Source organism: Xenopus laevis, chromosome 9_10S, assembly GCF_017654675.1.
Source record: "Xenopus laevis strain J_2021 chromosome 9_10S, Xenopus_laevis_v10.1, whole genome shotgun sequence".
In the NCBI taxonomy this organism is placed as follows: domain Eukaryota; kingdom Metazoa; phylum Chordata; class Amphibia; order Anura; family Pipidae; genus Xenopus; species Xenopus laevis.
The window spans coordinates 81267454-81292205 of NC_054388.1; the positions used below are offsets into that span (position 1 = coordinate 81267454).

The 24752-nt window shown below is 37.1% G+C and overlaps 1 pseudogene; it reads left to right on the forward strand.

Moving 5' to 3' along the window:
• Positions 1-1796: 1796 nt before the first annotated feature.
• LOC108702294 overlaps positions 1797-24752 on the forward strand; it is a 58742-nt pseudogene continuing 35786 nt past the window's right edge.

Consider the following 24752-nt stretch of genomic DNA (forward strand, 5'->3'; position numbering starts at 1 on the left):
TACCAAGCATAGCGAGCGATGCCGCTGAAGAATGCTTACCTGCCTTTGTAAGTAACGCTCACTTGTTAACTCCTTTTCTGCTCTAGGAAGCCACACCGCACACCCCATGTAAAATTTAAACCACACATGCACACAATTAGCGACCGCATACATACGTTACATTGCCCCCCATTCTGTTTGGTACATGATCAGTAGGCTTACACTGATTTTCCTTTCACCCCATGGTTTGCACAGGATTGTCCTAACAATCTAGGGGTACAGGCAGGCGCAGCGGATTTCTGTACTTACATGCAAACTTACATTTTAGAGCTGAAACCTGCGACATCTACCTGTACCCAGGTAGAGGTAATGTATCCAGCTGCAGGCACTGTTCCAGGAGGTTGATGAAAAGCATTAATAAAGCACAATATTGTTGGCATTGCTAGCTGTGCCAGTTTTGATCAAGCTTCATATGACACTGAAACAAAGTCTGTTAAGAAACCTCATGTGTCAGCAGCTTTTATTGGGCTGTTCTGACCCGGGAAAACATGTTTTTTTTTTTTCAAAATCAATCAGTTGATCTGTTCTAGACATATTGTCAGTTTCCCAAGTGTGCTCTGATAAACTTCAGTAACTCTTTACTGATGCACTGTAAGTTCGAGTTTTTGGCAGATTTACAGCTTTGCCATACTCTTTCGCCTTTTTTAATGGAGTGTTTCTTTGTCTTCATAGTGTAGGTTAGCAACAATACTGACTAACTAGAAATGAGATGTTCCAGATACAGGTGTTTTTTTTCCTACAATCACTTGAAACCCATTACATGCAAATGATCTCCATTTTACAAATGTTGTGACTTTGCAAAAGAATTGGCTGCACCAGTGATGATTTAAGTTTGTCATTAGTGATGGGCGAATTTGCGCCATTTCGTCTTGCCGAAAAATTAGCGAATTTCCCACAAAATTTGTGAAACGGCACCGGCGTCCGTTTTTTCCGACGCCGGCGATGAATTTTCATGGGCGTTTTGTGAATTTATTAGCTGGCTGCGAAACGCGCAAATTTGCCGCGAATTTGCTCCTGGCGAATAAATTCACCCATCACTATTTGTCATATTCAAGGAGGGGATTATAAACCCGTATTTTGTCATTTTTTTGGTAATTAACTGAAATCACATTTTTCATTTAACAAGGATTAATTGTATCTTTGTTTGGATCAAGCACAAGTTACTGCTTTATTATTACAAAGGAAAAGGAAATGATTTTTTAAAATGTGATTATTTGGATATAGTGGAGTCTATGGGAGACGGTCTTTCCGTAATTTAGAACTTTCCAAAAAAGGGATCCCATCCCTGTATTATCCTTTTCATACTTACCCAAGAAATTACTGTGTTACAGCATTCAGTTATTTTGCTGCTATTAGAAACCTGACTCTCATATGACTGAAGGCAGATTGAAATTTGTAATCTCTACCATCAGAAAAAATATACCTCTAAGTTCCCCATATCTGTACTTTCTATTTGTAGTAGATTGAAAAGAAATGAAATAATATATGTTTCCTACATATGCACCAATGTTGCTGTAATATGTAGCTTAGTATAATATGTAATATTGCGACCTACCTGTGTTCACTTGTTGCTGTGCATTTCAATATCAGCTGCTAACAATGCAGTTTCTACATTTATGAGCTGGTCATTTTGCTACCACCAGAATAGGATCAGTGTTATTTGGACTACTATGTATGGCCACACCAGATCTTCTTATTCAGTATTTATGCCTTTCTTATTAAATTGCATTTATTATTGTTTTCTCAGCTCCCATGAGATGGCCACAGATGATAAATCTTCACCCACACTAGAATGTGCCAGCGAATTGCCAAGATCTTCAAGCAACCCATCACACCTTATACATTTTAAACCACTGAGTTCACCAGATAAAGATGATCCTCCATTTAAATCTGTTTATAGCTTCTTTGTAAGTCTTTTTCTTTTCAGAAAAGGTATGTTTTAGCGTCTAATGGAGCATTATTGCTAATTTTCCATATATACAGTTATTATATGCATATCACATGCACTTAAAATGTATTTTAATAAATTGAAAATGTTTTGCAATTTGCATTTTGATTTGCAAATAAGCCTGACAATTGGAGAACAATTGTCCTATACCATAGAATGAATTGACTTGAGTACAAGTGATTTTGGTCATACACATCACCTACCCTAAAGTTCACTGTGGCAATGCCCTACTTCTACTTGCAAGGGGGTTTTATGCATCTTTGGAATGTTTCAAATCTGAGGTGAAATACTATTTGCACCCAATTGTTTTTGTGATACACTGTCTATTTGCCTTTTACCCCCCACATATGAAGTCAGAGCTGCAACAACATTTGATAAAAGAGAACATGGAACTAGTGACCCAGTTCTGAGAGGTGCCTGGTCCAGTCCACATCATTCCTCTAGTTTGCATTCCATCAAGTCTCCAGTGCAGTACAAGAAGCAGTCATTCATATAGAGAAGAGGCTCAGCTACCTCAGGTGTGAAAACTATACTCTCTCTGTTCAACTATATACTGAAAAAAGTATAAACAATTTACCATTATTTTTATGGCTCACTGCAGTTTTAGCCTTTTATGCTACTCCCAATTTCATAAGTTTTTGCAAATCTGTTAGAAACAAACCATATAAATGAACACCATTTCATGAGAAAGCAGGTAACTAAAAGAAACAGTTGTTATTGTTTTATCCACTTAGAGAAGAGAGCAGCTTGATTTACTACTCTGCATGGGCAATAGGTGTTTATGTGTTGCAGAGCAAAACAATAACAATCCAAACAGGTAACCATTAAATTCTAAATTAAAAAAAATTGCTGTGGAAGGGGTTGAGGGCTAAACAAACATATCAATATATTTTGCTCACATACAAAGGCATTATTATTAATTTAGTTTCCATTTGCTGCTCTAACAGCCTGTGCTCTTCTGGTAAGGCTTTCCAATATATATTGAACATTGCTGGTAAGATTTGCCTCCATTTATCCCAGATATTGGCCAATAGTTTTTGCACCCCAAGGCAATAGTACTTGGCCAAGCACATTGCCTCTATGCACATCAACTGCATGTCTCTTGGTTCTCATTCACATGCCTTTGGTCTCCACTTACTGTATTCTTCACCGCTTTCCCTTTGCTTACACCCTACTGTTGTGCACAAGGTACGTGCCTTTCCTGCCTATCCTTAGTTCAATAATAAACCAGTTGAATTAAGAAAGCTATACTTACCATATTGGTAGGTGGGTCCAGGTGCACATGCCCCAGACTTTCAACTGATGGAGTATCCATTTAAATTTAAATAAAAGGCAGGCTGGCACTAACTATGCCAAAGCAGAAAAGATGATTTTATTTTTAAACTATCCTCATCCTTACAATGTGCAGAAAATAAGCCTTACATATTCATGCCCATAGGGGGCAAATAATCATAGACAAATGAAACATATTTTTAAATGAACATTGGCTAGTCAAATTAGCTTTACAAAATATCAAATAAAAAATATATACATTAGTTAATCATAATTACAAAGTATGCATTGCATTTTAAAACTAAGTTGCTATCCTGTTTAGTGTTACAGGATATATCAAATTCCAGATTTATTCCATTGGGTTGTCTACTGTATAAATACCAAAATTCACTACCTTTCTAAGTGACCCTGTGGTTAGATTGCACACTCTAGGATTAGGAACTACCGTTTCTCTATTAGTTTCTGTAAAATAAGAAAGTGATCTATTGTTACATTTAGCAAAGTGCTTGGAAACCTGCGTTTGGCATTTTTGACTACATATGTTTAAAATATGCTCCCTGATGCTTTTTTATAAGTGTAAGTTTAGAATCTGCAATATATTGTTTATTACACTTGCCACAAGAGCTTGTGTGCTTATTTAAAGGTGACAGCAGGTAGGTTACATTTAAAGCAAATACAGACTGCAAGGCTATGTTTGGATTATTTTTCACCTGCATTAAAATTAAAAAGGTAATGAAATATGCCATATATGACATGAGCCAATGATTACTCTTCAACTAAGTCTTAACTTCACAGTATTGACACTACTTTATCAATAAATAATATATTATTTGTATATAATTTATCTTACAGTGATTAATGATCAGTAGCTAAAGAAATATAATTGACTGTCTTATATGTATATGGTACAATAACTCAATGTAACTTCTATTTTGCCTTGTGCAATACAGTGTTCAGGGCAGCCATCAGCGGGGGACAGGGAGGGAGAGTTGTAGGGGGGCAGCGAGGGTAAGGGGGGCCCTGGCCATGCCACACTTACTTGATTAGCCGGGCCCCCCCATCTTTCTGAGAGCTGCTGACTTCGGGAAGGCATGGACGTTTAAGAGGCCCTGGCCACCAGTTTTCTTATAATGTGGGGGGGGGTTGGCCACCAATTTTTTTTTTCTCATGTGGGGTCCTAGCCACCAATATTTTTTAATGGGGGGGCACTGGCCACAAATGTTTTTTTATGGGGGGCCCTGACCACCAATATCTTTTTATTTTTTATGAACATGTGGGAACCCTAGCCACCAATATTTTTTTTGTTTTTTTACTGTGTGGTGGGGGGCGGACCTGTGGGGTGGGGAGGGTGGACCTGTAGGTGGGGCTTGCGGTGGGCGCAGCCCAGGGGGCCCAGGAAATGTTGTCGTATGGGGCCCTGTGATTTCTGATGGCGGCCCTGACAGTGCTCACATTGAAGCTGGCAATTTTCTAAAAACAATACTTTCTATTCTACCCTTTCTGATATTTAAGTCTCAAGTTTTAATTCTTTACCCTTCCCACCCATCAACCCCCCTCTGTTGCTTCTACTTTCACCCTTTTCTTTTCAGAAGTAAATGGATAAAAAATTTTACATAGTTTTGGTTAAAAGCTCTTTCTTTGCCCGTGTCTAATAAAAATAGAAAAAATACACAGATTTCTTAGTTGATCTGAAAAGCCAGCAATACTGATGGAGCAGTACAACTATTTATTTAATTGTCACATGGTATGATTGTCTGTGTTTTTTCTCTGAGACTTTTCTCTTGAAATATAAAAATATAAAGGTTTATCAGGAGTTGATTTTAAAATTAAAGGAAGTATGCAACACAAAAAAAACTTTTAAGCATTTTGTCTAATCTGTAGGTGCTAAAAATGTATTGTTAAATATAGGACCACTGCTTTCAATTGAATTTTATTCTTAGAAACACACAGAAAAGCAAAACCACCTCTCAGGCATGACCCTCGCACTGACCATAGTACTACAGCGGCTGATGGAAAAAGTCCGGTATGAAATAAAAATGAACATTAGACTCTAGGAAGAATGTTTTTATTTAAGCTTGTAGTGATGTTTCTTTTTTTTCTAATTTTGCACGATACAAATACACCAACATCAGAATGAAATTGCATTATTATTATAGTAATGTGTTTATTTGTTTTACATCTTAATGTGTTTTTGTAGGACAGTGATTTGAAGCAGTATTGGTGCAAAGAATGTTATGATTGTAGTGAGAAATTCACAACTTTTCGAAGGAGACACCACTGTCTGACTTTGCTGGCAAATTTTCAGCAGTCACTGTTGCAACCAGGAGATTTCAGAAAAGTTTATGGGGTATACAGGTTAGTTGGGGCATGAATTTAGACCCTGTATAATAGTGGGAAGACACAACTTTCTTCATTTGTCAATACTTTTTTTCTTTTTTCATAAAGTTACTTCTATATCTGGAGTATCCAAGCCAAGTTTGCTAAAATTTGGTATGCCAGGTTCACTTCTCCATAATCTGTTGTAATCAAGGAAGGCATCTGGCCTATTAACTTGTTTCAATTTATGATGTTTTTTTTTTTAAATTTGTGATCATACTATACCTGTATATCTGTAAAAGTCATAGATGGGTTATGACAGTTTGGGCTGGGGAACAGTTTTCTCCTATTGTAATGAACAATTTTATTTCTCTTAAAGGGATACTGTCATGGAAAAACGTGTTTTTTTCCAAAACACATCAGTTAATTGTGCTGCTCCAGTAGAATTCTGCACTGAAATCCATTTCTCAAAAGAGCAATATTCAATTTTGAAATCTGACATGGGGCTAGACATTTTGTCAGTTTCCCAGCTGCCCCAGTCATGTGACTTGTGCCTGCACTTTAGGATGGAATTACTTTCTGGCAGGCTGTTATTTCTCCTACTTAGGGTTAGTTCACAGGAGGAGATTCGGGGAGATTTTGTTGCCTGGCGACTAATCGCCTCTTCTTCTAGGCAACAATCTCCCCGAACTGCCTCCTGGTGTTTTCCCATCCGCTATAATGAGGGAACTTCGGCGACTCCTGAAAACGCATCGCTCTGTGTGCTTTAGCGCAGGCGACTTATCATAAAAGCGGATGGGAAAACACGAGGAGGCAGTTTGGGGAGATTGTCGCCCAGAAGAAGAGGCGATTAGTCGCCAGGCAACAAAAACTCCCTGAATCTCCTTGTGTGAACTAACCTTAATGTAACTGAATCAGTCTCAGTGGGACTTGGCTTTTACTATTGAGTGCTGTTCTTTGATCTTACTTTGAAAGCTCAGCCAAGGATAAACAAAACTCCAAAGAATTAAGAGGGGTTCCCAAACGTTTTCATATAACTGTAATAAAATATAATGGTACAGGATTCCTTATTCAGAAACTCATTATACAGAAATCTTCAAATTATGGGAAAGCCATCTCCCATAGTTTATTTTAAAGCGATACTGTCATGGAAAAAACGTGTTTTTTTCCATAACACATCAGTTAATAGTGCTGCTCCAGCAGAATTCTGCACTGAAATCCATTTTTCAAAAGAGCAAACAGATTTTTTTATATTCAGTTTTGAAATCTGACATGGGGCTAGACATTTTGTCACTTTCCCAGCTGCCCCAGTCATGTGACTTGTGCCTGCACTTTAGGATGGAATTACTTTCTGGCAGGCTGTTATTTCTCCTACTTAATGTAACTGAATCAGTCTCAGTGGGACTTGGCTTTTACTATTAAGTGCTGTTCTTAGATCTTCCAAGGAGCTGTTATCTTGTGTTAGGGAGCTGCTATCTCATTACCTTCCCATTGTTCTGTTGTTAGGCTGCTGGGAGGGGTGATATCACTCCAACTTGCAGTACAGCAGTAAAGAGTGATTGAAGTTTATCAGAGCACACGTAACATGACTGGATGCAGCTGGGAAATTGCCAATATGTCTAGCCCCATGTCAGATTTCAAAAATGAATATAACAAAATCTGTTTGCTCTTTTAAAAAAATGGATTTCAGTACAGAATTCTGCTGGAGCAGCACTATTAACTGATACATTTGAAAAAAAAACATGTTTTCCCATGACAGTATACCTTTAACTTTTATCCTTCTTTCTGGAAAGGACTCTGTGCTGTCCATCTGTGTTTTTCACCCCCCCCAATGTTTCTTTTGTTTCTTTCCCTTTTTCTCCTAATCCTTTTTTACCCCCATTCTTAGCCGAAGAAGGGTGTAGGAGTGGTGTGGGGGCAAATCACCTGATATGCTTTCCCTCCAGCAATAAAATAAATCGCAGGTAGAAATTGTTTAAAAGGAATATGCACAAGGAATAATGCAATATATAGCAGTTATATCAAAAATACACTTCACTGCCTCTCACTGCTCCCTTATTCTAATGTCATATCCCGGTTGATATCCAAATTCTCAATCTGTTCCTTCTGTATTTTCTTTTTCTGGGTTTGAGCTTTCCCTTTCAGCTGGAATACTTCTGGAATATGTACTTGAACCTCGAATATTCTAAAATCGATTTCTAAATGTCAGTTGCTTTTTGATTATTATGACATCCAGCCATGCATCGCTTGAATGCTCTTACTCTCTGGTGACTGGTATTGTAATCTTCCAGCTGTCTGAATTTCCACTTCGGATAATTAACAGAAGAACTTTACACTGGCTCAAAGCTTTTTATATTTTGGAATATGCTCTGGATAAGCCCTTTTATTTTTTAAATCATATCATTATTTCAGATCTCCGTGCTTGTACATACTGCTGTAAGATTGCAATAAACTTTGCACGCTCTTCTGATAGCAACACCATCTGATTCCACTTGTTCTATTGCTCTGCTGGATCCAGGAGAGCCACGCACACCGGTTGGAGGGAGAAAATATCTTCTTGAAGGAGGATTTAACTTGGCAGAGGTATTATATGTTTAGGTTTTTCTTTTTGTGCATTAGTTTCCAATTTTATTATGTAATAAGAACAACCACACATACCTTGGGCAGGAGGGGTTGATTGGGCATTAACTTATTACTAACAAGAACCCAATCTTTTCTAGCAGAGTCTCTTATGGTCACAATTTTTTCCTAATTATTTGCAGAATATGACAATTTGCAACACAAACTAATAAATTCTAAGTTAATGACTACTATTTGTATACTTTCTTTTTAGGTAGTAAAATTAAAAAAGTAGTTGTTAAGGGTACATTTTCCAAGATGTATCCGGTAGAAAACTATTTTTATAAAATTGTTTGGGAATCCACCAAAGGTAGATGCGATAGTAGTGTGTTGAACGCAGAAAATAACCCTTCCAGTAGATGATGCAGCAGCAGCATTCTGTAATCCCATGTAGAAACAAATAGAATTAATGAAGTATATATCTGCAGTTACATCTTTCAGACCGGCTATTGCCTTGACTAGAGTGATTAAAGTTTTTAATCACCTAGCGGGTTATTTATCAAAATCCGATATATTTTCTCACTATTTTCTGAAAACCACTCTGGCCAAATCTGCATGAACTTTTCCACCCTATTATCAATACATTTTCACAAAAATTTCTTGTGCGAGAAAAGAATCGTGAAAAAATCCGAATCGTACAATTTTTTTCAGGATTTGTCTACGAAAACTGCAACTTTTTTAGATTTGACACCCGAAACTACAAAATCTTTGGATTATTGATTGAAACCCAGTGCAGATCATGATATCTTCTTATTGTACAAGGGACATCTTCCATTGACTTCTACGTGACCTCAGCAGGTTTGAGATGGAGTACGTTGTTATTCGTACTTTTAACACCATCGGTGTTTAATAAATTTCGAAAAATGTGAGTTTTCGAAAATATTGTATTTTTTCCCTTTAAAAGTCTGAACAGAAAAAATCGGACTTTAATAAATAACACCTTTAATATTGAAGAAGCTTTAGATGTACTATTTGATTGAACACTAGCAGTAGATTTCACGGCAGGAACATGGTTGCATCAAAAGTATAAGCCTTCTGCAATAATATGCAGATCATAAGTTCAAAATATTTTGTTCTTGGTAGCCTAGCACATTCCAGGCACACAAAATCTCCCAGCAGACTTTCAAAATCCCTGCTAACAGAGACTGAATCCTTCTACATTCCCGAGTAGTATGCCAGAAATAAATTTAAGAGCAACAATGCAAAATCTCAAAACTTCTCCAGAGTGCCTCTCTTGTCTTCAAGAGGGTTGGATGCCCTTTTACAGAACTAGAGCAAGACCTTTTCATTCACCCAATATGTTAGGAGGAGAAACTAGATCAACAGGGGTCTTCAGTAAAACATAATTCCTTTCTGGTCTAGGCACCCCTGGTGCTCCTTGCTGCATCAGCTGGCAGAATAGCAACCAATGAAGCTATATGTCATATTCTTATCAGCACACATTTTCTTATGGTCTTTAGTGGTGCCTTGTTTCCCTAGATGCCTGGGTGAACACCACCAGGTACCAGAATGCTAAGACACTTGACGATTAGCTGTTAAAGGGAGATTCTTGGTATTAAATGACAAGGCAATCCCCATATAAATATATGTGTATGAAAAGATAATCCTACTTGTACTGAATTCAGAAGCACCCTTGATTCATCTCAGTAATGCAAGCTTTCTCTGTAGAACTTTGATCAACTAGAAAAGTTTGTTGTATTATGCCAGTTTGCCATAACTTTTCAGTCTATACTCAGACCAAGACCTTGTTACTATGCACAAACAAAATAAACAGCAGTGCAATGAAGGATGCAGCTCGTAGTATTGATAGTAAAGTAAGCACCTACATTAAAATAAATGAGGGGATAAGGAGACTTCAAGGTAGAGGATTATAGTTTCCAGGAGTTGCATGGTCCTTTAAGGTAAATTATATAAAACAATAGAATATGTTCTCTGTTAATATCATTTGTCCAGTTAAAATTGGATCTGAAAAAAACACTTTATAGTTGTTTACATTTGTAAAGTGTGCCACTTGGTAAATTAATCTCCAAATGCAATAACCTGTCACAAACTAAACCACTTTTTAATCTGGATAAGATTGGAGGCTATATTTGTGGCATATACACAGATCAAAACAGTCCCCAAAGTGTCCTGCAGATTTACTCAGAAAAAATTGGACATTGGAAGGGTTTCATTCAAACCTTTAGGAGCCAAAGTGTCCAATTTGTAAATCCACATAGACTCCTTTTGCATTAGTAATAAATCTCTGTTGCCACTTCGGAGTTGTACGGGGACATGGTCAATAAGCATGTGTCGGAACTGTGGGAGAGTGTGCCTGTATTTAAGCCAGTGTTTGGGCACAGACTGGTCTGCTTTACCTGTGGAAACCCTTCCAATGTCCCATTTTTTCTGAGTAATTTTTTTCTCTAACAATTAGGGTTCATGAGACTAAGCTGGCAAACCCCTATTGTCGTGTGGACTAGTCAAGTGAACAGCCCCGTACCTTACATCAGGAGTGACGAAGGATCTGTGTGCAACAATTTTTTCAGAGTTTTTTTTTTATTTTGTCAGTGTTTATATATAATGTTTTGCCTTATTCTCCAGTATTTGGTTGAACATTTTACTTGTCCCTCGCAATACTGATGTTGGTCTGCCCTAGGACAATCACAGCTGTCTTTTGGAATCATATACCATATGACATTTACTATGACTATTAATTGTTTGCATGTGCAGACACAAATGGCTCTACTAAATGACCAAAACCTCTATTGTGCAAATCAGACATAAGATATTCTATTGATACATTTTATTGGTGATACTTCATAACACTGTGGTTGACTAACGAGTAAGTTTTTGTGTTTCCATTTTTCAGGATAACTCTTTCCCCGCTGGGAGTTCCAGTACAGCTATGAATGAAGGCCGGCCCCACACAGGGTTTGGACTATCCAGTAACTGCAGACAAAATGTAGACAAAAATGGCAACGTTTCGGGCCTCACAGGGCCCTTTATCAAGCCCAACACAGGGTTTGGGTGACGTTCAGCAGTACCTGCAAGTACATAACATTGTTATTATAGAGCAATTGATACCGTTATATTGAAGCACGAGAACTGAGTACGGTTGGTACCGATTTGCCTGTATTTGGCCAAAGCTCACACACGCGAATTGAGTTGATTGTATAATTGCTGCAGATAGCCCAATAGTACCAACTTGATAGACTGAAGTATCATGTAATTCTCCCTTGGGTTAGCCAATATAGGAACAGCATTGTGGCTAAGCAGCTGAGAGCTAGCAAGTGAGTAGAAGTCATACATGTTGCTGTGCAGCAGGTGGGCGACACTCACGATGTACTAGTTGGGACCTGGCCACTCCAGCATAATGGGTGTAGATTACCGGTACGCATTTGGATCACACTGAGCTGGTCTTCCTATTAGCGTGTTACGTGAGTGGCAGCACGGTAAGGTCCAGTTATGTGCTTGTCATGCATAAGTGTTTGCATTTAGGAGGTGGCTCACGAAAGGCGCAGGTTGGACGCAGGTTCTGCTCTTTATTACGTGACCGTACCTGGATTGGAGGCAAAATACCACATTTCAATAATAGCTGTCGGATCTACTTATCGGTGGTATTAAGAAGGCATTACCCCTGATCACATCAAACCATGTGGGTACCCTTCTTGCAGTTCTCTTTTTTTTAATGCTCACCCAGTTATGATATTATTTTTCGCTATCACCTATGCACTGAATAATCAGCTGTCTACACACTATCCAATGGATAGCTTATCACGGGTTAGTATCACACTATACACAATTGAGTGACTTTCACTGATGATGTTAACCACTTGATCGCGCCCACTACTAGCGTCATTGTCGGGCTTTGGCGCTCTTTTCTCAATATTGATGTGTATAAATTACTAGGTTTGTGTGTGGCCTGCACCCCTTGATGATGGCTCGCGTTTAGGAGCCGAAACATTGAAAAATCCACTTTCTTTTTGCTTCACAAAGACCTATGAGTTCAGACTTTTTGTAGTTTATGATTATGTCTCTATGTTCCAGCACCTAGGCATTTACAGGTATTCTGAGTGCACCTGTCCTTTTGTGTAATATATATATATATATATATATATATATATGTAAAGCAGGAGAACCGGCACTCACGAAATGGAGGTTTAGCTTGCCTGGGTGCAGTCCTGGTTCAGTGAACATCTATTAGGCAAAGTAGAGATCGCACTCACAGGACTTACTCATAATAAAGTAGCTTTATTGTGGACAGGTGCTGACGTTTCGACTGAGACAACAGAAAGGCTGTTGTCTCAGCCGAAACGTCAGCACCTGTCCACAATAAAGCTACTTTATTATGAGTAAGTCCTGTGAGTGCGATCTCTACTTTGCCATATATATATATATATATATATATACTTTGAAAGCAGCTAGCAAGTTGCAGGTAAAACGTATTCGTCCCTTTTATAAAATGTATAATTAAACCATAGAATTCTTAATGAATCAGATGAAAATTGAGCATAGGACTGGCCAGATATGGGATGACTTTGACGTAGTTGGCCAGCTTAAATATATTGCAATATATGGACAAACAATCCCTGTTTTGTTTAAAGGGTAAGGCATTTTTCAGTAGCAGTATGCACAAAATGTCGCTGTCTTAAATATATTGATAATGGGTTGAGTGCAGAGGAATCTTGTATTTGTCTATATGTTTTTTGTGGTCACACCCTCATTGCACCCCCGCCTAATGATTTTAAAAACTAGTGGTGAGCACAACTTTCCCTTGTTTGTTATAGTTATACAGAAGCAGTGACCAGCTCCATGTTGTAGCTCCCACCCCCTCCAACTATAGTCAGGTGATCCCACTGGTGTCTAATAAAAGGGCAGCCAAGTTTGGGAGTTTTACTTTGAAAGCAGCTAGCAAGTTGCAGGTAAAACGTATTCGTCCCTTTTATAAAATGTATAATTAAACCATAGAATTCTTAATGAATCAGATGAAAATTGAGCATAGGACTGGCCAGATATGGGATGACTTTGACGTAGTTGGCCAGCTTAAATATATTGCAATATATGGACAAACAATCCCTGTTTTGTTTAAAGGGTAAGGCATTTTTCAGTAGCAGTATGCACAAAATGTCGCTGTCTTAAATATATTGATAATGGGTTGAGTGCAGAGGAATCTTGTATTTGTCTATATATATATATATAGAAACTATTGGAGGCCAGCACAACACGTAAGTAGGTAAATGTTGCCTGGGTGCGATAAGCCCAAAAAGTAGAACAACAGCGTCGAGGAAGGTACGCACTCACAGGTCTTATGAAGAAAAAATGGTGTTTATTATTCAAAGCAAAGACTGACGTTTCGGCTAGCACTCTAGCCTTTGAGAAAGGCTAGAGTGCTAGCCGAAACGTCAGTCTTTGCTTTGAATAATAAACACCATTTTTTCTTCATAAGACCTGTGAGTGCGTACCTTCCTCGACGCTGTTATATATATATATATATATATATATATATATATATATATATATATATATATATATATATATACTGTATAACTAAGAAGGATTAATGGCCCTATAGGGTAAGTAATGTGTAATATTTTTCTTCTAGTGGCCTGATTGCTTTCATAAATTTGTGTTGTCAGTTCTTTGTTCAGAGTTAAACCTGAGCACTTTTTCTAACCACAGATCTGCAAACCACAATCACATAATGTGTCTGCTGCAGCAACTACTGTACAATTAGTCCCTCTCGCTCTCCTGGAAAGACATCATTGTGCAACTTGTGTGCCGAGTTGTACAGACTGTACGTCTTGATGTAAAAAATTATGATGACATGTATATATGGCAGTTCGTTCACATAAAAAAAGTATGTCAAAATTAGTGCGTATGTTTTGTATTTGAATCATGTTTTTGTCCTTTTTTAATTGTCTGCTTTAGGCATAGCACTGATTAACTATTATTTATAATTAAAATCTGCACATAAATATGTTTATGAATCAGTGGAGGAAACACAAAGCACTGAAAAAAAGATTTTAAGCCTTTTCCTTATGTTTATTTGATTGTATGTTAGAATGAAGCACACTTTATATTCACTTCTGACACATACTGCTACAACATGTTTATGTGAAACATTAATGAGAATGCAGGGGAGTTGGTGAACAAACTAACCTGCATGTCATTTGCATGAAAAGTATGCTCATTTCTACTGAGACTGGTTATCATTCAAAAAAAAACCGACCAATGTTGTTCAATGTAAAATAAAGACTTTATATGCTCTTAGAAAATAAGTCACTTACTCATTTACATTAAAAGCCAATACATTCTCACTGTGCAGTGGGTAAATATGTGTAATGGAATCCTATAGCTCAATGCTAAAGTATCTAAATGGCAGCATTGTATAGTTTCATAATGTATAAACTTGCACAAAAGAAATTCATTGATACAAAAAATAAGGAAACTAAAAACATTTTCTTGAATCTAGTCAATCATGATCTGATCCTTATTTTCTTTTGAAGTGATTTTGTTGGAACTATTATTACTTTAGTCCAAAGAGTAAAAATATATAATTTAAAGAAATACCACCAGATATATTTATATATTTTGTCTATTATTTACAACAGATCCTTGGAGAAAAGAAATTTGATTCTGTAGTAGTTAATGGCTTTGTTTGCACTAAGAATATTGCACATAAGAAGGTAATTCTTGATGTAAACTAGTGGTGTAAAACATTTAATGGAAATCTATACCATATAATAGTGGGCAATACAAACAATTATAAGAAAGTCTGTGGGGTAATGCATATCCTCTGGTTGGACACACAGGGACTGGTCTATTAATTTCCCTTCAAGGAAATGGCTTTTTTTTTTAATTTAAATAAATGTAACCTAAAGGCTGGCAAGCTTTTTATTTTTTTTAAAAAAATAAGGTCAAACAATAAAAAGGAACAGAATAACCACGGAAAAAAAAGGCCATATTTGAGCCATATTTAACACTTTTTTATACCATGGTACAAAAATGAATGGGTTGACCCTTGAGACTTAGGTTTGGCTAAAATCATATGCTCTCTGTAGCAGTGTCTATATTTCCTGCAGTACAGAGCCACAGTTTATATATTCTCCATTAATTTAAAAATGAAGAGTTATTTAAGGGACATGAGTTCAATGAATAGGGGGTGTGCTGAACATACCATATTTGAAAGTACACAAACCAACAAAAGGTAATGTCACACCAGGCATTTTTTTCTGCCCATTGTTAATGCTTTCCTCCTGTTAGTGACCACTGACCATGAAAAAATGCCACCAGAAAAAAATGGTGTGGCATTATCCTGATACATTATTTTTCACATTTTCATTTAGTTAAAGCAAACAATGTTTATCTCTACAGCTGTGTATATTATAATTTTCTGGATTATACTGTAAAACCAGTACTTAAGTATGCTTGTTTAAATAGAAGGTAAAGCCTGGCCCACATGAAGTTACAGTCTGGAGTAGGGGTACCTAAGCTGTGGTGCTGGTTTTCCAATGGGGTTGCCAATGCCACTGATGGGACAAGGCTCATCTTGAAGGCCAAGTAGAGTGAAATATGGGGCAAATGCTCATTTTACTTCCCCTGAAGGCTGGTTAGAGAAGGAGTTTGGCATGAACACATCTTAGATGTCTTAGCTGTTCTAAACATTCTTTTAGTTGTAGCAGGATGCTGGACACAATGTGTTTTCATGTTTATGCCATCTTGCTATGAAGTTAGGGGTCATTGAGTGTTCAATAAGCCATTTAATAAGCTCATTTTTACCTGTTGTAAAATGCAGTGCTGATGACAGCTAATATTTTGACACAGATGAATGCAAGTATTAAAACTCCCAAGATACTACTGCTGAAGTGCTCCATTAAATTACAATGCTGAATTTACAATGCTGTTCTAGCATCTGTACCCCGGCGGTTTCAGAACACTTCACACATCCATTCATGCAACTCTCTCTTTCTAGAAGTTGCATGACACATTGGATAATCCTATGTGAATTTCTTCAAATGTCACCTCTTTGAAGAGTTACAATGTGCCATTGTGATTGGATTAGTGGAAGAGTTTATATGCCGAGAACTTCCCACACCAGTCAGTTGAACTGAAGAAGCTGCTCGGATGAGTAGTGAAACATCTTCATTGATTACTCAGCAAGTCCAGTTGTTTTTAGATTTACATATACTAGATATACCATGACCCGGATGAATGAAAATCTTCTTAGTCATATTGCCATTCATTTTGAAGAGAATACTCTAAAACTGGTTCGGGAATATGAACAGCAAGAAAAGTGGCAGACTATCGAAACCAACTACGCTTTAATCTCAGATGCCAACATCAGGGACTCACCCCTTGTAGTCTACGCCTGAGTTCCACCATAAAAAGTCACAGAGCCAACAAGATTTTACAAAAAGCCCCAAAACATCTACTAAATGAACGGATCAGACAGATCAACTTTACCATTGATGTCCTTAAGCAGAAAGTTGAACATCTGAAACTGAGTCTGGCAAAAGAACTGCCTGATGGAACTCTGGAAAGGGTGGTTGTGTTTGTTGAACATGCACAGATTGCCCAACACATTAAGAATAAGGAGCGACAAATAAGCAAATTCACCATGTTACTGTCACAACGCAGCAGTTGGAAAAGGGCTGAAGAACTAACCTGGGGGCAGAAAGATGAGACACCAAAGAACACCAAAGACACATGGGTTAGGAACCTATCAGATAGGGTATTAACTCAGTCGGAAAAGGACATGCTAGCCTAGGGGTTAAACTATGCAGTGACACCACAACACATCCCAGTAGTTGAACTTATCACTTCAAGAGCTCATCAGTTCAAGAGCTGTTTACTCAAGTATGGTAAAACATTCTGCAGTATAAATATAGTGTTATAGCTTGCACTATTGTGGCTATAGACTGGGTTGAAAAGCTAGCAGTACAAATAAAGCTGATGATCCTGACAGACAGAGCTGATGTAAAATTAGGCAGGTAGGACTAGAATACAGGACTTACCCTTTTAAATTAAGCAGGAAAGTGACAAATAATTAAATATTGAGCTGGCTATTGCACCTTCAAGACAACATAGTGCAGTTGGACTCAAACAGGGAGCATGGAGTGATTGCAGAGAGTGGACTTCCATACAGTAGTGTGCAACCTGCCAGTGTAGTACGGGGCAGATCCAGAAACCACAGAAGAAAATGCTGCACGTTACTCATATAGTAGAGTGTAAAGCCTGAAAACCACCAGTAATTGTAATGTTTCCCAGTTCCAGTTTAAATAAAAAATGCTGATAAGGAAAGTTTCATTGTTGTCTGGAGCTTTCTTTCTGTTATGCTTTCAGCCAAAATGTAACTGTTTCACTATTTTTCCTCATGCATGAAAAAATTGAATATGGACCCTTTTTTCCCCTCAATTATTCTTTCTTTCCAGTGGAACGGCTGGTAAATTTAATGAAAGCGCAAAAACTGGTGTTCTTAAAGGTACAGGTAAAGGATCCGTTATCCAGAAGTCTCAGCATTACAGGAAGGCTGTCTTACATAATCTCTATTTCATCCCAATAATTGCAATTTTTAAAAATGATTTCCTTTTTCTCAGTAATAATAAAACAGTACTTGATCCCAACCAAGATATAATTAATCCTTACTGGAAGCAAAACCAGCCTATTGGGTTTAATTAAGGTTTAAATGATTTTTAGTTGACTTAAAGAATGGAGATCCAAATTATGGAAAGATCTGTTATTCAGAAAACCCCAGGTCCTGAGCATTCTGCATAACAGGTCCCATACCTGTATTATTCCTATTAAAATCAATAGTTTGTCTCAGTCACAATATGTAAATTGTAGATGTCAAACATCTATGTACTATTAACTGTATTTATAAAGCTCTACCATTTGATATAATGTTGAGCTTCAGTTCTGTGTATATTGTATGCTTTCCTATATTGCATGCTTTACTATATGACATGCTTACAGAATTTTACTTATATCTCATACCACTTGAAAGAAATAAAAAAAAAAACAAGACAAAACTAAGCAAAAGCTTCAGGTAGAAATCCACCTCGAATGTGGAAACCAGTTACTGCACAAATGGAGCAGTAGAGGGCAGTATTGTAGTTTTCTCTGCCAGCAGAGAAAACCGTGTTTGCCATTAATCTATAGGCTAAAGGATAAGCAGCTGCCACTGAAATGTTAAACTATAAATGTAGCCGATATGAACCCTTAGTATGACAGAATGTAACACTCACACACAACACAAAATTGATTCCCACTGTGACAGAAAATATTAAAAGGATTATAGAACAACACGTAGTTATAGAAATCCCCTTTTATTTTATACAAAAAAAATAAAGCAAAAATTGTGATAAATAACTACAGTTTTTTTTTTTAAAGATGTAGCATTAAGGTCAGTTCCCCTTTTGCAGAAATTCGGTGTGGAAGGTCTGCCATGCCTATTTCACAGTGTGCACACCACATTTATACAATGCAGTAGACATTTTAAGGTTCATTGAAATCAACAAGAAGAAAAAAGCAAAACCTAGAAAACTAAAAGTGTTTCCCCTGTTTTGCTTATTCTTCCATTTCTACTCAAGTTTTCTACATCAGGATAGGCCAGAGATTTAGAGCTTTATACCTTCACTGCTGTGCTGCCTTTAGAATATGGCCCCATATGTTGTTATAATAAAAGCCATGAATAACTGTGTAATTGTAGTATTTAGCAACAGATGTAACCTTTACTGTATTTGCCATGGAAAATCAAACTGTATTTATATTGTGTGACTTGGGACTCTCCAGACTATACTATATCAGATACTTATCTTGAGATTAATGTTGTTTTCTTATTATCTTAAAGGATTGTAAGAATGAAATTTTATGGGAAAAATGACCCGACTCTTGGGGGCAAATTTACTTAAGGTTGAATATCGTTCGTTAATTAACCCTCGATATTCGACTGCCGAATGGAAATCCTTCGACTTCGAATATCGAAGTCGAAGGATTTACCGCAACGATTTTTCTTCGCCCAAAAAAAGATAGCAAAAGATAGGCTAACATTAACTTCGGTAGGTTTTAGGTGGCGAACTAGGGGGTCGAAGTTTAATTTTAAAGAGATAGTACTTCGACTATCGAATAGTCGAACGATTTTTAGTTCGATTCGAAGTCGTAGTCGAAGGTCGAAGTAGCCAAAAAAAACATTCGAAAATCAAAGTTTTTTTTCCTCTATTCCTTCACTCGAGCTAAGTAAATGGGCCCCTTGGGGTTTTTCTAGAAAGATACTGTTTCAGGTGAGTGTTCTTTTGATTTTTAACATTCAAATTTGCATTCTAATAAAGGGAAAGTATTACAGAGCAAAAAGTAAGACTTCAGATATTAGAAGGAAAATTGCCAATACAAGCCTGACAGGTTGCTGCCGCCTTTAAGTTTTTAAAGGAACTGTTCAGTGTACAAATAAAAACTGGGCAAATAGATTGTATGTGCAAAATAAAAAATGTTTCTAATATAGTTAGTTAACCAAAAATGTAATCTATAAAGTCTGGAGTGATTGGATGTCTAACATAATAGCAAAACCCAACTTCCTGCTTTTCAGCTCTCTAACTCTGAGTTAGTCAGTGACTTGAAGGGGGGCCACATGGGACATGACTGTTCAGTGAGTTTGCAATTGATCCTCAGCATTCAGCTCAGATTCAAAAGCAACAGTTATGACCCATATGGCCCCCCCTCAAGTCACTGATTGGTTACTGCTCGGTAACCAATCAGTGGAAACCAAGAGAGCTGCAAAGCAGGAAGTAGTGTTTTGTTATGTTAGACATCCAGCCATTCCAGCCTTTATACATTACGTTTTTGGCTAACTAACTATATTAGAATTTTTTTTTTATTTTGCACATACGATCTATTTGCCCAGTTTTTATTTTTACCTTGAACAATTCCTTTAAAGGGAAACTATCGAGAAAATGAAAATTTTGTATGAGCTTCATCATACTGAAACAAGTAACTTTGTAAAAGCAATCAATTAAATATTCTGTATGGGTTTTTAAAATAATAAAGTTTATGTTCACTATTCCTTTCTAAGCATCTGTTTCTCTACATTCTGTCTTCATGCAGCAGTTGGGTGTCAGATAGTCATTGACAGTTAGATCCAAATATCTTATAGGGGGGGCTCCCTAGCAGATGAATTAGAGCTCATTCAAATAACTGATTCCAGTACAAACAAACAAAATAACTGCCTTTTGCATAAATTCTTCATGTAGAGAGACAGGATATCTGGTGATTTTAGTAGAGTGAGCTCTAATACATCTTGTAGGCAAAAGGATAAGATATATTGGATCATTCATCTGACAACCAACTCCTGCATGAAGAAAGAATCAGGAGAAACAGATACTGAGAGAGCAGAATTTTTAATTGATTGTATTCAGAAAGTTTCTTATTTCAGTATGCTGAAGCGTAGATTAAATATTAATTTTTGCGATAGTTCCCCTTTAAGCTAGAGTAAACTGGTCTGTATAAAAGTGTCAGTAAAGAAAATTTAGGGAAAGAAAAGTTATATTTCTTAGACCGTGGGGCTGAAATTGAAGCATTTAAAAATAATATTTTGTTATCTGAAGACACTATGGGGCAGATTTACTAAAGGGTGAAGTGACTAACGTTAGCGAAAAGTCGCCAGCGTGACGTTATTTCGTTACTTTGCCGATTTACTAACAGTAACTGGCATAACTTCGCTAGCAAGGGAGATTGACCTTACGCCTGGCAAAGTTGCGCTCTGGCGAATGGATGTAACTACACAAATTCACTAAGATGCGGATTTTACTGAATGTTACCTCTTGCGCCAGACTTGCCTTTGCCACCTCAGACCAGGCGAAGTGCAATAGAGTAGATATGACTTCCTCAAAAAATATTTGAAAATCTTTATAAGTCCCAAAAAACGCTGGCGACTAATCATTTTTCAGGGTGATAGGCTGCAAAAGATCATTTTTTCTGGGGTACACGGCTTCCCCCTACATTTCTTAACATATGGCACATAAACTATACACTGGGCTCATGAGTAGGGCAATATAACAACTTTATTTTATTAAGTTTTCCCGGGCTTGTGTATTGTAATGTATTTGCTGCAACATATACGTCCATTCAACTTTAACTTCCCGCCGTATGCAAATTAGCCAACGATAGCGCAACTTCGCTTGCCGCAGTAACGCTAGCGCTAGTGTTGCAATGTGAGCGAAGCCGTCGCTGGTGAATTTACGGAGGTTAGTGAATTTGCCCCCATGTGTTAACGATTATTATATATATTATAATAATAGTAGTATTAAAATATTTTGGGTACACTTGCAGGCTTCTGTGGTTCTTTATGAACCTATAGCAAAATAAAATGTTATAGTGTTGTTTTTTTATTGAGACACAGAGAGACACATAATTCTGTTTATTGTTTCCATAGATCTTCGTATCAATGCCCAAGTGTATTCTGTGACACTCCAATGGTGCATCACATTCAACGCTTTATACATGGAAATGGCTGTGTACAGATTGGATTCTGCATTCTCCAGTTCCTGGATACCAACAGACTATCCTCACATACTCCTGGTGCAGAATATGTCAGCAGGTAGTTTTAAGTTCTAGAATTTGCAACCTTTTGCCATTGTGGTTGCATAATACATGTACAATCATAGAGTGAGCCACAAACCCTTAACTTGCAGATTTATATTAATCTGACCAGCAATGGTTTAGTCATCTTTATGTATTTTCCTTAATAAGCAAGCCTCACTTTGAAAATAAACTGTTCAATATGAATCAGCCACTTTGTCCTGTAGATGCAGTTATAAGGATGCATTTAGTATTCCTGATTCATTTTTGCAGCTTTTGAATTATTTAAATTTTTTGAAGTCATTCATTTTTTTAATTAATTTGCTATCAGGTTGATGACCTGAGCGAAACACAATAGTTTTTATAGTAACATAAGAGTAATTAGTGTATGCTCGTACTGGAAATATTGCTTACAATTTCATTTGCATGTTACTTTGGTGAACAATAAAAGTAGTGATGCACCAAATCCAGGATTCAGTACGGGATTCGGCCAAGATTTTTTGAATCAAAATGCCTGGCCAAATCCAATCCAAAAAATCAAATCAAATCTTTCCAAAGGTTTCGGGGTTAGACTAAATCCTAAAATAGTAAATTTACTGCATCCCTAAATAGAAGAATAGAAAAAAAACAAGTCTACAAGTCTACATCATAGCACAAGGTGAACCTTACAATTGAAATAATCCAAAAGCATTTCCCAAGTATAGATGCATTCAAAAAAAAAGTCATGTTAAGAAAAAAGAAATGTCTGGTGAAATTGCAGTTTTGTGCTAAATACTGTTTTGTAGTAATTTTTTAGCACAAGTAACTACTGTATGTTCTTTCAGTGCCTCTTTTATACATTCCATGAACTGATTTTGGATTAATTCTCTTCATTTCATGCAATTTCAGTTGTACCTCTGTCCAATGACTCCTGGTCTATATTGTTTGCAAAATATTTAGAGTTGCGTTTTTATGGATACCAGTACATCTGACGAGCTAATGCAGAACCCTGTGGACACACCATTCACCATAACTACCACCACTACTTTTCCTACAATCAGATGGTTGCATCCTTTAGGTATTGTGTATATTGACAAGGTACACTATATGTTCATATGATAATTAGTGACATTTATTTTGAAGGTGCTGAGCAACAAAAAGCATTTGCAGTGGACTTGGACTTACCAAAGAACTTGCTCACTTTTAACATGACACTGTCATAGGATGACACCTATTGCCCAAATCAGTTGTAAGTGAAGTGTCTGTGAAGTGGGAATGTCTAGGAATGGAAAATACACAGACGGTAGTTGAGTGCAAAAGTAGGAAATGCATACGAATTTCATGTCATTAACTGGAATACTTAACTGCCATGTTTGAAACTTGCTCTAGAAACAAGGCCTCCACAATAACTTTTTGGTGGCAGCTTAACAAGATGGGCTTGTGTGGGTGTGCAGCTGCAGAGAAGTCCCACATGACTCGCCATGTGCAATAGGCTAGGAGTATTTGCAGATGAGGTTATTTAAAGGGCATTGCCATTGGTTCTCCTTCTCTCTCTCTCTGACTGGGAAGACCCCAAAAATGTGCCTGCTGCCCATGCCTGATTGATTTCCATTGGAGCAGAGGTAGGGGACATGCACAGGAGACTCCTTTTTGAGGTCTTCACAGTCAGAAAGAGACAGCTTAGATAGAAAAAGGGGGCAGAGCTTCTCTCTAGACAAGGAATTAATTATTACAGTTGAGCTGGATGTAATGGAGAAACAAAATAAAACTTAGTGCAGAGAAAATGGTATGTTATCCTGCTTCTTCTTCTGAACCAAATGCAAGTGCTTCTATTACACAGGGGAATGACTGGAGCTGCAGCTAACCTTGGCATGGTATAATTTGCACTTGAGTTTGTACTTTGCACTGTATTTTGCATCTTTGTATCACCTTATTTCTTGCTTGCATTTTTCCTTTGAACTGAGAGCTTCATTTATATTTTTTTTGGAGTTACTCCCCAATCAGACTTCTTGCAGTATGCATACCAACTCCAAAGATACACATCAAACAACAAAGCCCAGCAAAAGTTTCAATCCTTCAAGACTTAAAGGATTTCTCCCAAAAGTGAACTCTTCCAGCTTGTTACCCAATTCCCTCTCTTGAATTTTTGTGTGTTTGTGTAGGAGAACTCTGTGAAGCATTTTGGACACTTTATTGCAGAGTTTAAAACATCATAACAAAGTTACTTGGGTGGCCTTTCTGTTGAGCACCCGCTATACAGCAGCTATCATTTTTCACAGGTTGTTCTCTTATGTTAGGCATTGTTTTAACACTAAAGGAAGCCAATTTGATTAGGATCTCTGCCAGTTTCCTAAATAACCATATACTTATTATCATTTATCATTCTGTCAGTGTGGTCGTTTTTTTTTTTTTTTATTGGTGGCACCAATCCAGGAATACGTATATTGCACATCATTTTTAACCCCAAAGTCAAATTTTAATCAGGGCTTTCTTTTCTGGCCCACTCCACTCTCCCTAAACACAGCAAAGAAACTCCCCTATGGCAGCCCTTTTCCCAGAACTGATACTGGAAATGCGGATTTGAGCAGCAGGGTTGGTGGTCTCCATGACAGGCCACTTGTCCTCTTCTCTCTTGCAGTGATCTAGCATGGTCACTTTCTTTCCATACATTTAAGGATGTCAGGTAACCATTTGAAAAGGAATTACAATAATCCCATAGTCCAAAATTGTCAAAAGTCACAAATATTTTCATATATATATATATATATATATATATATATATATATATATATAATCTCAACCCGTTTCACTGAACACATGCAAACTGAATTATGTAGAAATGTGAAAGTAACTGATGGAAACACACTTCTTGACTTCAGGCAAGAATCCAACAATTTTACACGAACTCAAAGAGTTGAGATATTTATTTACAATTTATAGTTAAGTGATTAACTTAATTATCAGGTGCAAAAGGCATTTAACTTGGTAGAAAATGTAAAACATTCATAGTCCATGAAATAATCTCAAA